Source organism: Ptychodera flava, chromosome 22 (assembly GCF_041260155.1).
Source record: "Ptychodera flava strain L36383 chromosome 22, AS_Pfla_20210202, whole genome shotgun sequence".
Lineage (NCBI taxonomy): Eukaryota > Metazoa > Hemichordata > Enteropneusta > Ptychoderidae > Ptychodera > Ptychodera flava.
Window position 1 is genome coordinate 24,481,914 of NC_091949.1, and position 13,571 is coordinate 24,495,484.

General features: G+C 38.0%; 1 long non-coding RNA gene across 1 annotated transcript in view; it reads right to left on the minus strand.

The window, feature by feature from the left end:
* LOC139123022 (uncharacterized) overlaps positions 1-13,571 on the minus strand; it is a 17,368-nt gene continuing 3,797 nt past the window's right edge. The window contains exon 2 of the long non-coding RNA XR_011549563.1: positions 1-309. This is a non-coding gene — a long non-coding RNA (uncharacterized lncRNA). The remainder of the gene's footprint in view (positions 310-13,571) is intronic.

Consider the following 13,571-nt stretch of genomic DNA (forward strand, 5'->3'; position numbering starts at 1 on the left):
TTACAACAAATTTGAATGTTTACTTCATTCCAGTTTTATCAAATAAATTCTGGAGCAGTCACTTTGGTTTCGACATCAAGGTTTATTTTCGAAAAGTTTGTTCCGTCATTTCAAGTTTGAAAGTGCGCCACTAGCGTCAGGTACACGAACAAGCAGTATTGTGAGGGCGACGTTCACGTGTCTACGAAGCAAGGGTCTACACGTCTGGGGAGGTCCGGTTTTTGTGCCAATTGCTGGATTCTGTACACAGAAAAACGATCTGATGTTCTGGTCAGCTGAGAGATATTTCTCGGCCATTTGGATCGATTGCTAGAAACAGGAGTGGAAAACAAAATTGAAGGTTAATATCTTTTCGTCAAGTCTGAATATCTGGGGTGAGGATCGAGGTGGTGTGCATGTCATACACGCATGCGTGAATTCTGTCAAAACTTTAATCATAAGTCTGTCAAGTGCTTCGTGTAATTCTCAGCATGCATCAGTTTGACGATGACTATTAAGTCATCAGTCATTTAGGGACCAAAGAGAATGAAAATACTACAGATTTCGATTGAGTGTAACATTTCGAGAAAATAGGAACAACGTCGTTTGGTGTCCATTTTCATCAAGATAACATAAAAATTGGAATGAAATGTCACTAAAGATATCAGTGTCTGTGGAAGTAGAAGGGGGTCGTTTATTACACCTTGCTTCTAGAAGGAAACTTTCAACTTTGGACAATGCAGTATATTCCAGCAACGTAGAAATAACACAACGTCGAAAGTGAATAAAAATCCAACAACAACAACATATTTTATGTTGATCAATAAGGTTGTGAAACATCATACAACAAAGACAATATGTGGGTGTCTGTTAATAAATCTTTACAAGTGAACTTACAGGCATTTGACAACTCAGTTCGTAAACACTGCTGATTTTGCATCTTAACATATTAGTACTATGTTTACTAGTCCATATCACAAATAGTCAGAACATGAAAACTTATTTTTTATTTAAATATTTGAAAATAAAACATCTTACAGGAGTTGGCTGTGTCGTCCACTGATACATGTTTGGTGAAATTGTCTTCTTTAGATTTCTAGCGTATACGATCCCTTCTACTTCTACAGACACTGATAGCGCTTTGTTAATTTCTTTAGTGGCTCCGCAATCAAATGTTTATGTTCTCCAGATTAAATTTACACAAAACGACGTTGTTCCTATCTTCCCGAAATGTTACACTCAATCAGAATCTGCAGTATGAGCGTGGTAAACTTGGTCATTTTGGCGTATAGTTAGTGCTAAAACCTGCTCACTTGATCCAAATTGAGCTAAATTAATTTTCAACTGTCCCTTACTATCTATCTATCTATCTATCTATCTATCTATCTATCTATCTATCTATCTATCTATCTATCTATCTATCTATCTATCTATCTATCTATCTATCTATCTATCTATCTATCTATCTATCTATCTATCTATCTATCTATCTATCTGTCTATCTGTCTGTCTTTCTGTCTGTCTGTCTGTCTATCAATCTTTCTGTCGATCTATCTCTTTATTATTTTTTATTTGTCTGTCTGTCTGTTTGTCTATATATGTATATATGTAAATATGTATATATATATCCTTTATTTTTTTTTATTTGTCTGTCTTTCTGTTTGTCTATATATGTATATATATATATATGTATATATATATATATGATATATATCATAAATATCGATGATACCTTTTAAAAATCAGACCGAATGACTCAGAAATACGCAAATAAAAGTTTTATATTGGTCCACGGGGAACCTCAAAGACAGTACATGAGAGTACATGAATGAATATTAGTGAAACACGATAGAGTAATATGAGAAAACAATTTCTTGACCGATTTTATTCTATTGGTTTTTTTTCTTCTTTTTCCTTTTTAGGCCGAAGTTTTTTTTGTAAGTAACTTTTTGTCCAGTTTTTGTATGTGTCTGCGTGTCTTTATCATGCCTTAGGATTAAACTTTCTTTGTGTCCAGCTGTGTACAATGTCTTTTTACTCTTGCTGCACAGTCACATAACATTTCAATTACAAAGGAATATCTAAAGTTGACCGTTGAGGGCGTACAGATCTTGCTGGGTCACAGATATGTCGAAAATATCACATGTACATTGTTGACGAATATATAATTTTTTTACTATACTTTTGTTTCACTAATATTTATACATGAATTCTGATTATCTGTAGCTCCTTCAGACTGATCCATCGATTAAAAATATTTCATTGTTTCGTCGCATTTCGTCGCGTATATACAGATCTTTCTTGTGCGTCACAAGTTGTCCTTGATGTTTTTCGCCGAACGATTGGCACACAATCAAACGGTTTTTACAGCACTGTATTTAGAGATGATGTTTTTTGTTGTTAATGAGAACAAAATATGAAAGTTCAGATATAAAGGTTTTGTGAAGGCATTTCACTACATGTTTTGCCTTCAAGGAACATGCCCGATCGATTCACATCAAGTACGTGTCAATGCGCGGCGCTTTCACGGCAATGTCGCTTTCACTTTTGCTACATATCTGTCTGTCTGCAGAGAGACTCTATCGATTACGTCATTCATTTGCAACCCCCGTCAAAATATGAGTCGTTCCCAAACTTATGAACATCGCGATGTGTGAAAACGGACAACGTATACCATTCGCGACGGAGAAATTTACGATTCAGTACGCAATAGTATTGTTGACTGAGAAGAAATAACATATAACGTACAGATATTCTTTAAAAGGAAATCACAGATTCTTTAATAGGAATATTTCAGGAAGGGAAATTATTTCCCGTCTTCCGTTTCAGATTATGTGTCCTTCCTTATGAAAGATTATGTGTAATTTATCCTAACTGAATGTTCTAAATTTATTATTGTCGTCAATATGACCCCACAAATACAAGACAATCATTATTTTAAGTATCTATACAACGACAACCCCAAACGGAAATTGATGATACTTATGCAAGTCGGGGCAGCAAAAAAGCTTATTTTGCTGACTCACCACAACAACAATTAGAAACCCGAATATTTGAAAGTGCGTGATACTTTCTCGGTCAGCTTGATCGATTCCCAGAAGGGGTGGGGTGGAAGGCAAAGCAAACATTAAAGTTAATTTCGTCGCGCGTCTCTGAAGTCATAATAATTAATTGTTGGTATAGATTCTGAATGGCTGCCAAGTTTCATCTACCTCTGCTCATACATGTGACGAATGCGTGAATTCTTCGAAAAGTGACGTAAACTGAATGGCTGAGATGATTGTTCAGCACAACCTCGAAACTTAAACTGAATATCATTACTTTCAGATCTCTTTCGTGTTTATACGGAATATCGGAGCCGCTCGTAGATTAAATTCCGTTGAACTCGAAGCTTCTGAAATGACGCCCGGCTCTAATTTTTCATATTTATTTGTATATCTGTAAACACTGGTGCAAATTGTGTGTTAGAGCATAGGAGCTACTTGTTCATAACTGCAATATTATAATAGTTTGATTTCAAAAGGAGGACATCTCTCTCTCTCTCTCTCTCTCTCTCTCTCTCTCTCTCTCTCTCTCTCTCTCTCTCTCTCTCTCTCTCTCTCTCTCTCACACACACACACACAGATCAATGTATTCGCTCGTAACCTTTCCTGACCGTATATTTATGGCTCTCTGTACGGTCTGCCTTGGTCTACGGCCCTTTGGGAGTCGCCGATCAGTCATTTTCAAAATGGTTATATTGCGCATCGTGGCAGAACCCGCCGATGTTAAATTTTCTCGTAACAGTTTCCTGTTGATCATGTTTTTTTTCAATATCACAGCATGTCAGAACATATGTATTCTAGGTGCAAAGCAGTTGTTTGTAGCGTCGTTTCAAGACTCAAACAATAGCACTCGCAGGAAATGCTTCGAACGTTAAAAATATTCATTACAATATTTTTATTGTATGGGAAAACACTTCAATGCTGTTTACCCTTTACCCTTTCAAAGAATGGTTGCAGTTCTTTGTAAAAATAGCGATGAAAGTTGACAGGTCACAATGCCTCGTGCATGAATACATTAACTCGCGAGATGAAAAGTGTAGCTTTTATGCGTCAACGGATAAGGGTTATTATCTTAATGAAAACAAGGAAATTACAATATGAAGCAAAACGTGCATGTTGTAGTGAATGCTTCTGAAACAAAACCATTCGTTTCTGTTATTGTGCACTGGGTAGTACAATTTAAAAATTCCTGCAGCGTGCAGGCATTGTAATAAAAAAATATGCATTTCGTTTTAAGGGTTAAATAACAGCTAACTGGCCTTATAAGCCAGACAAAATGGCGGAAACAGATCCGATCAAAGGGGAAGTGATCTCGGCTGACAGTTTTAATGCAGTAAAAATACTTTATCATATTTCATCGCCAATACGGGTCGACTGTTCCGGAAGCGTCGTTCTTTAGTCAGTTTTTTGCCAAATCTCATGATAATATAAAGGAAAGGAAGAGATTCTCAATATTCCGGAAATACATCCGTCATATACACGGATTAGTAAACGTTTGATCCTGTATTCTGCATCGGTTGTGTCCCAATGACCGATGGTATAGTCAACGGTGACGCATAACAACTTAAAGGTACAGCTTGTTTATCAACTTTACCTTAAAACGAAGCTGATCAACTTGATATAAAACTTTGGAAGGGAAAGAAAGGACCTAAGGTCATCAAGACCTTATGCCAAAACCAGCGATTGGGGACAGTGGCTTTTAAGAACAAGAAATTCTCCTTCACCTTCACGATCAGGTCACAGATCTCACCGTGAAGTGTCGTATGAGGGCGTTGCCCTTCTGATTAAATATCAAAGCAATTTACTTCAACTCTAGCTTATACTAATGTGTTCAAATTACCCAGAATTGAACAAATAAATGTTGAACATTACAGTCTCAATAACCCACTTATGACTGCTTCAGCGTGTAATTTTTCAATTTTATGAGCGTTAACTTATTCGTTTACTTCGTTCACCATTTTCGAATAGTGCGTAACGTTTGCACACGACTTCTTCTTTCACTTTTGCGTCGTCGGAACTTGGCGAGATGCCTAAATCCGGCGACGCGAAATTGTTCACGGGACCTGCATGTGAGAAAAATACGTTGACGATATTGTTTGCATTGGTCGGATCACTTTACGTCATGTTATGCGTAGAAGGTTCTCGCATATTTCATTATATATTGTGATTTATTGACCCGGTGTTGTTTGTGAGCCGTGTGTAAAGAGTCCGTGGCTGGCACTGAAATTCTTGTCGCTGTCAGTTTCGTACAACAGCTATGTACATGGATGTTCTGCACGTGTTCACTTCTATTGGATTATTTATTCTCAATAAAATTAACATTCTTCGTTTCCTTATCAGAAACAACAATATTTCATTTCTCTCTGCAAATTTTCCTCTGTCTAATACTACAGCCCGGCCAGAATAAAATTACTTTATTTTAAGTTGACTGGTTTCACACCTCGCACTTCGCTCACGAAGATTTACATATTCAACAAGTTGGTCTAAGGGAACGAGCACAATTAACGGCAGGGGGGCTGGAAGAGAAAATATGTGGTGCATATATATTTTTACAGCCCCCCCCCTTAACACCAGCAAAGATTTTAGTGCCCCCCCCATCATAGGTATAAAGTTGTACACATATATATAATCCTTATAACTTTTAATATATGGTTTAGTGAAAACAACATTCTTGCATTCTTGAAATAAATAATAACAAACAAAATAACATATGTTCAAGCTTTACTACTTGTAACACCTACAGCTATTTTTCAGTATTGTGTTGTGCTATTTTAATCTCAAAGAATGATGAAATTACCAAATACCTTATAAACAATCTACAAGTTCATTCAGTGCTGTTATAGTTGTTATAGTTGAAGCATTGATTTAGACATGAATTATTTTTAATGATGACAGTGTTCACTGCACATCTCCAAGTTAGTCTAACAAGCTCAAGTCAATTTTCAATAATAATATTGCTCATTTTACACATAACAACTGCATTGTGAGGTTTAAGACTTGGTATTTCATCATGCTACAAGAAGTTTAACAAGGAACTCCAGCTTCAACAAGGAACAAACATGCTGAAAAATATTCTCTGTCTGTCATGGTGTAAAAAATTTTGGTGGCCCACCCCTTACCTTCTCTGGAATTTTCATGGCCCACCCCAAGAACACTAGTACTCATTTTTCTTTCGTGCCCCCCCCCCCATTTTCTCTTCCGGCCCCCCTGCCGTTAATTGTGCTCGGTCCCTAAGGTCTGCCGGCGTCGTGTCACGGGCGCTATGTACAAGGATGGATGCAACAAAAGGATATTTTTATTTTTAACTTACCGTACGTAGGTACACTCAACACTCAAAGCGGTTTGTATCAGGTCACTTGAATCACACATTTAATTTTTCTAGTGTTTTCGCCATCCACTTTCAATTCGTAGATCAAGAGACAGACAGACAGACAGCTTAAATTAATATTCATTCAATGCATTTGTGATCTTAGACTGCTTATATATGTAGGGTGCATTTTGAGCAGATACATATTGAGATTGTATCTCCTTTAAGGTAGAATGCGCCTAGAGGGCAGATATTTGGCCTTCGAATCTTTACAATTATTTTCTGGTTTACCACTGGAGGTGGTAAACCAGATCTATTTTAAAACTCTTGGAGTAAGAAAAATTTTCATCTTAGTAGTTTTCCGAAAGTCGACGATGTTACTTTTCCCCATAGAGTTAACACAGAGATGGCGGCCATTTTGAATTTCAAATATCACGGTAAATGTCAGGTATTTTGTTTCCCCAGTGCCAAACTTTGCACGGTAACCCGTTTTATTCTTGATTTGGAAAGAGAATGATTGAAAGTTTCACTGAGGAAAGTTTGAGCAAAGTTTAAGTCTTTCACTTTCGAGGCGCAAACTTGGCTGTTTCTTTTGTGTTTCAGTCAGTGATGTGTGTTCTGTTTGTAAAATACAGTTTCTTGCCCTGCTACTAAAATCTTATAAACATTCTCGGTGTTCAACTGCTATATACAGCATGTGTGTGTATTGTCCATATTTGACAGATTAAAATTTCTTTGTTAGGAAAAACATTTTATATCCTATATACAGTGTCACACAACGCGTTGCTTTGGCGAGGCTAATATGTTGTACGTCAACATACTTTGAAGACAGGACGAAAAACACCCCCCCCCCCCTCAAAATAAATTAAAAAACAAAACAAAACAAACAAACATCGCAGGTATGAATTGATCGTATATCCTTGCCGCTCGTCTGTAGGCTTATTAATATCACAACAGAGTTGACTCAGCAAATTCTGTTGCGTTGATGGTTGGGTGGAGTGGGCCAGTAACTACTTTGTAACCCGAGGTAGATACAAAATGAAAGCTTACAACTGTACACTTATAGATCAGTGCTGAGCGACTTGTGGTCACTTTATTACATACGAATCCAGCGATATTGGTAGAGACATAGACCTTAAAATCGGTTTTTAAAGTCTATGGTAGAGAGAGCGTCGAGCGCCAGTCACGTTTAATGCTTTTTTAAGTTATTATCAGATTCGTTATGTGCAAGTTAGTGTTACTCCATAGACCCTCTAGAAAAAACGTTTTTCTACTTTGTAACCCGAGGTAGATACAAAATGAAAGCTTACAACTGTACTTACTGTAATTATCAACCACAAACAAAGCCTCCAAAAAGTTTAACACCTTTGAAGCTCATTTTAATATGAAAAGCCAATAGTCTACCGAGACGACCATGGAACAAAAGGCATGCAAGTGTTGCCACTCTGTATATGTTTCTCTGTGATGGAATGTAAAAACAACGTTAAATGGCTATTTGTCAATCGTCGGATGTCTAACCCTCTCCAACATAACGGCAGGTGGGCTTCGATCCAAAAACTTACACTTAGTGTCACGATTACCTAGAAGCCGGATAACACGAAGTCATTTTGGAAAATAAATAAATGACGCTTTCGTTTTAACGTTTCAATCAAAATCAAAGATTTCTACGGTGCTTATATGCACAAATAAGTATGGCATGGCGTCCATTTTTGAATTATATGCCACGGGAGCTCTGCTTCACTGTTCTGCAAGTGCTATGAAGTATGCACCATTTGTGACCTGCACAGTTTAAAGGACTGTTTAGTTTCCAACGACTGCCGGCGGTTTCACCATAGATTGATTTAAAATTCTCATTTTCGAAGTCCGTAAATAATGGAGAGCTAAGGCCGCGTTCAAAAAAATGGTGAGGGGGGGGGGGGGGCTGGAGGAATCACGATTGAAATCTTATTTTTTTCAGATCCCCCCTCAATACCCTCAAAATATTCAGTCCCCCCCCTCAATACCCTCAAAAATTTTCAAGTCCCCCCAACCCCCAAATTTTCAAGTCCCCCCCAAATTACCATATAGCCGCATATTTATTAGGAATGCACGCAGAGTAGAAAAAACATGTAATGTGTCGTTCTGCACGCAAATGTTCAACACTATCTCTTATCAGCAGGTTGTAGAGCCATATACCTAGGGCAAGTTCTTAAATTGATTCATTTTTAAATGCATCAGTGAACTTTTTGGATTTCTCAGTCTAAGCCCACTTGAGTTTATCCAACTCTGGCCAGTTCAATGGCACCAGCTGAAAAGCACACAAAATGACAATCATGAGAGAGTATGAAAATTATGTATTCCTAGCTACGTTTAACCAAATTGTGAAAAAATGAGCACAGTGACCTACCAAAATTTTTTTTTCAAAAGTACAAGACATGCACAACTTAGATGCCACTTACAAAATGTTTTACAAAATTGACAATACTGGACTGGAAGGTTAAAATATTCCATGAAATTAATGTTTTAATCTCAGAAATTTTGGGTGTAATAATGACAAATTTGATAAAAAATAAAAGATTCCATTTAGTCACACATTTTTCCATTTAAATTAGAGTCTTTACTATTCAAAGTTTTACTTTTGTGTTGTTGGTACAATGAGATGTGAAAGTTTCATTCACTGCATAAACTTGAAATGAATGGTTTTATATATTGATTTTAAGTGATTTTAGAAAAACTGACTTTTCATTGTATATTTGTATAAGATCAATTATGGTGACCCCATCTTTTTTCTCTAATATTTTATTGTTCTCATACGCCAGAATTCAAAAATCCATGGTAACTGTTAGTCCCCTAGTCTTCTATGTGTTGCTCTCTGGCTGGATCTTGTGTACAAGTAGATGTATGTTTCACTGTCAATTGAGTGTCCTATGACCGAAACTCTTTTTAAACTACATCAGAGTCACAGCTACATGTATCACTGTCACTGCCAGTATGTAGTAGCAGGGCAGTAGTTGTATTAACTTTTTATTTTGACAATATTTTTGTTCAGTTTATACAATTGTGTTCTTGTTCTATTCCCTACAGAATGTTGAGCTATCCAGTATTCAGCTTGCCTACACAGCCTACGTGTACCGTGCATTTGCATCATTCAATTATCACCAATATTTAGACAAACGGGCTATGTTGACAAACTGAATATTGTGTTTTTAGCATGCTGTAGAGAGACACCAAGAAACTGTGTTTGATACATTGCATAGAAATATTGAAAAATTATAAACAGTTGTAGCTCCTGCCCCATTACAAGGCAAACTTGTTCTACGAAAATTTAATGGCATTCATACATTTTTAGACTTTTCGAGATTAAAGACATAAAATATGACAAAACGGTTCTAGATTTTGTTTAATTATTACTAACATTGGAACCATTGGACGACATCAAAATGTTGGGAGTCACAAAATTTTCAGGTGCCCCCCCCCCCTATAGGCAGAGCAAAACTTTCAAGTCCCCCCCTCGACTACCCCAAAAATTTTCGAATTCCCCCCCCCTGAATTCCTCCAGCCCCCCCCCCTCACCACTTTTTTTGAACGCGGCCTAATTATATGGTGAATATATAGATATTGCTGTAACCAGTGAGATGTTTCAAAGCTAGAAATGCATACATACGTGCTGTGACTTGTTTACTTCCGCTGTGACTCTGTTTTTGAGGTAATTAGAACAAGGTCAGGGTCAATTAGACCCTGATGTTCATGATTAGACGGTGTCAAAAATACGAACAAAACGCAAAGACTGGCTTCCGCCCTTTCCTTTCACAAGGATGTTGGTTGCTTAACTGATATATGTACTGACCAATTGAGCGGCAGTGCCATTAGAATATGCGAAGCAATATACAGTAATTAATATAGAAATAACGGGCGACGCGCTGACCATTAACGTTTATTTGTGGGCAAAGGCGAGAGGAAAGCCAAAAATTAACGGGCGAGGCTTGCCGAGCCCGTTAATTTGGCTTTCCTCGAGCCCGCACCCACAAATAAACGTTAATGGTCAGAGCGGAGTCTGTTATTTCCATTATATTATCAGCGAACCAATGAAAACCGTCAAAATTTCCGAAAATTTCAGGAGCGAACGACAACGGGGCCCCAGAAACTGAGCAATACGCGACGCACTGTCACGCGCTGTAAAAAATTGGCAAATCCGAAGATGTTTTCAGAATAAAAGTATCTCAACTTGACCTACAAATGCTCCATTTTATTTTGTGATTGATCATGATTTACGTTTGAGCTGTAAAGTTACGATACTTTGTGTTGCTAATCTTATTATTCATATTCACGGGCCTGTAAACAAACCATTACTGTGTATTTGTGGTCAGTCACGTGGTTCAGCTCGACCAATCAAAATGCGACGGGCAGGGCATGGTAATATAATAACATTTGTTTGTTCTTCTTCCCGCAAGTTTGTTTGTGTTGTTTTTTCTTTCTGTCCCTGAACTGTGTGAATAGAGAAATACATACATGTTCAGCACTCCCAACGACTATAAGACGATTCCGGTTTATATATTTTAACGTGTGTGCGGTAAGTCAAAGGAACTAAAGCGCACAATTGTCACCATGGTTCCAAGAAACATATTCCTTGACGTAGCAAACATATAAAACCCTGTGTACACTCCTATCGAATTATAAATAAGACTTCTCAACTCCACTCTTTCATACAATTTTAAACCAATTGAATCACTTTTTTATCACGATACTTTTACAGACCAGCGGCATTAAGTTTTACTTAATGTCTCCTACCAGATACATTTTCGAAAAAAAAATTATTTAGTTGCCTTCGCTTTCTCCATACCGACAAACTGTATGCCTTGGTCAGTCTATTTTTTCTATAAGATTTACATTGTAAAATGCTTTCAGAGATTTTTAAAATACAGACAAAATAATTTCACTTTCACTCTGTATATCAATAAATCTATCTTTTTATCTTTTCATCTCTCTGTTAGTCAGTCTTTCACATATAAGTAGATTATTATTATTATTATTGTACTTGGGCCTCAGCCCAAGTACATTTGTTTTCATTCCGTGGAAAAAACTGTAAGGTATAACCATTTCTGGCTGAGACCAGGGAGGGCAAAATGTATTGGCTTCATCTTTCTTGCATTATAAATGGCGTAATGATGTTAACTGAATGGAAGTGCTGCTCTCAGCCAGTCTTGAATAAGTGAGATGTGAATATAAATGCTTCTCTATCTGAGTTTTTGCCACAAAATCTTCTGAATATAATCAAAATGTGCATCGAAATGCAACAATTAATGCACCCTCCATTTCCTAGGCGATGGCACGACCCTTGCTACACCCACTGGACGAGCCAAAGTGGGAGGGGTAATTTCGGTTTGGTCGAACAGGAGGGCTCGAGACCAGAATTTAACATTTAAACTTGAAACATGTTTAATCACTGACAAGATGTGGATTAGTGTTAATCAAAGAGAAAGTTTGAAAAGGAAAGGTTTTATATCCCGGACACAATGAAAAACATTACGACTGGAAACTGTACCCCCGGTTGAGAATAGTAATGCCCACAGCGATGGAGAACACTTATCCTTGAGCTGAGAAAACCAGACCATCATTTCGAAATAGAGCTGCAGATTCGAGAAGCTCGTTAAAAATAGCTAGGTACACCCCATAAAGGGGTGGTTTCGCGTCTTGAGGGCAAATTTCGCCTCCTTCATTTAGAAATCGTACGTTTGTTTTTCCAGAGGAACACATCATTTGACACAAATTTGCATGAAAAGGGGTCGCCAGTAAGCACGTGGTCAAATCTGGCATAAGAAACAATATGAAATGTTGGGTAAAGCCAGTCCAAAATAAACTGATTTGAACTTTTGTGTTTTGTAATTTATACCACTGCAGTAACATGACTTTTTTTTGACAACATCACACAATGTAATACGTTTTGAAACTGAATACTCCGACGTATTCTGTGTCCCCTTTGCTAAAAAATACGGTATGCCGATTACCATGTAAGGAGATGATGACGTCAAGACAGATTTGTAGTGCGTTCGGTCTTGGATGGTGCACGAAGTTTTGTTGAGGTAGCTTGTGTATTTATCTCCTAAATGGGAGATATTAGGGTCGATCTAAACGAAGGCCGAAAAACGTTATGATACTCTAAGCGAGCTGAACTCCAATGCGAATGGTTGGATAATTTGGAGGATGTCTAGACTGATCTCTAAGATTATTTGGCGGTCAGTATTGAATTTCAACTGCGTCACAAGTTTGCGTCGAACGGTCAACGAACGATATTTTAGAAATCTGGAGACATGGCACATCGCAGTTTTATTTTAGTATTTTATATTTTACAAAAGATGTAAGAAGCAATGATTTTGTTGAAAATTCTGAAAAAAATATAGGAAGATTTGATCGCGAACACATTTTCACTTGGGGTCAACTAGCCCTGCGTACGATGCTGTGTGTTCCGCTACAGCTAACCGCCCCGCTCACCACAGCCCTGCAAAGACCCGTACGTTGGGTCGGTGACTTCAAATCCATTTTGGGAATTGACGTAAAAAGCCAAATTACTGCCGAAATTCAGCGTTCTTGGGCCCAAGTCGTATCCCAGCCTACCTCAGCTACTCGATCGCTTCCAAAAATGACAGTCTTTTATTCACTTCTCGTAAATAACCGTCGATGTCGGCAACTCTCTCGCTGGCCCTGCGTACGATGCTGTGTGTTAGCTGTAGCACATAGCATCGTACGCAGGGCTAGGGTCGCAGCCATGTTGCCTCAAAACTTATTTCTGTCTGCACTCAAAACTCAAAAATGTCGCATATGAACCTGAAAAATCGATGTAATTTTGTCAAACTTCGGCGAAATTTCAGCCTATAGACAAAATTTCATCTAGGTAAGGTAAATTTACTGAAATTTGATCGACAAATAATCCTGAGCTTGAACGTGACAGCTCGCCTTCTCCGGGAAGTCATGCATCCGGCCAGCTGCCCATATGGCCGGGTGCATGAGATTGTTTTCAAGCGACGGCGGCAGACCGTACGGGGCTCTGGATATGAACCTACCGCCGGTGTAGCTGTAATAACTGTTGCGTTGTTTTTAATCACCACGGACGAAGTCCGAGGGGACTTATAGGTTTGGTCATGTCCGTGCGTCCGTTCACGCCTAGTACCCAACCCCATACAGATGCACATCGATTTGTTTCACAATGCTTTCAAATTTGGCCGTGTTAGAGGACTTTTTAGTTTACACCTCCATAGACTCCCATG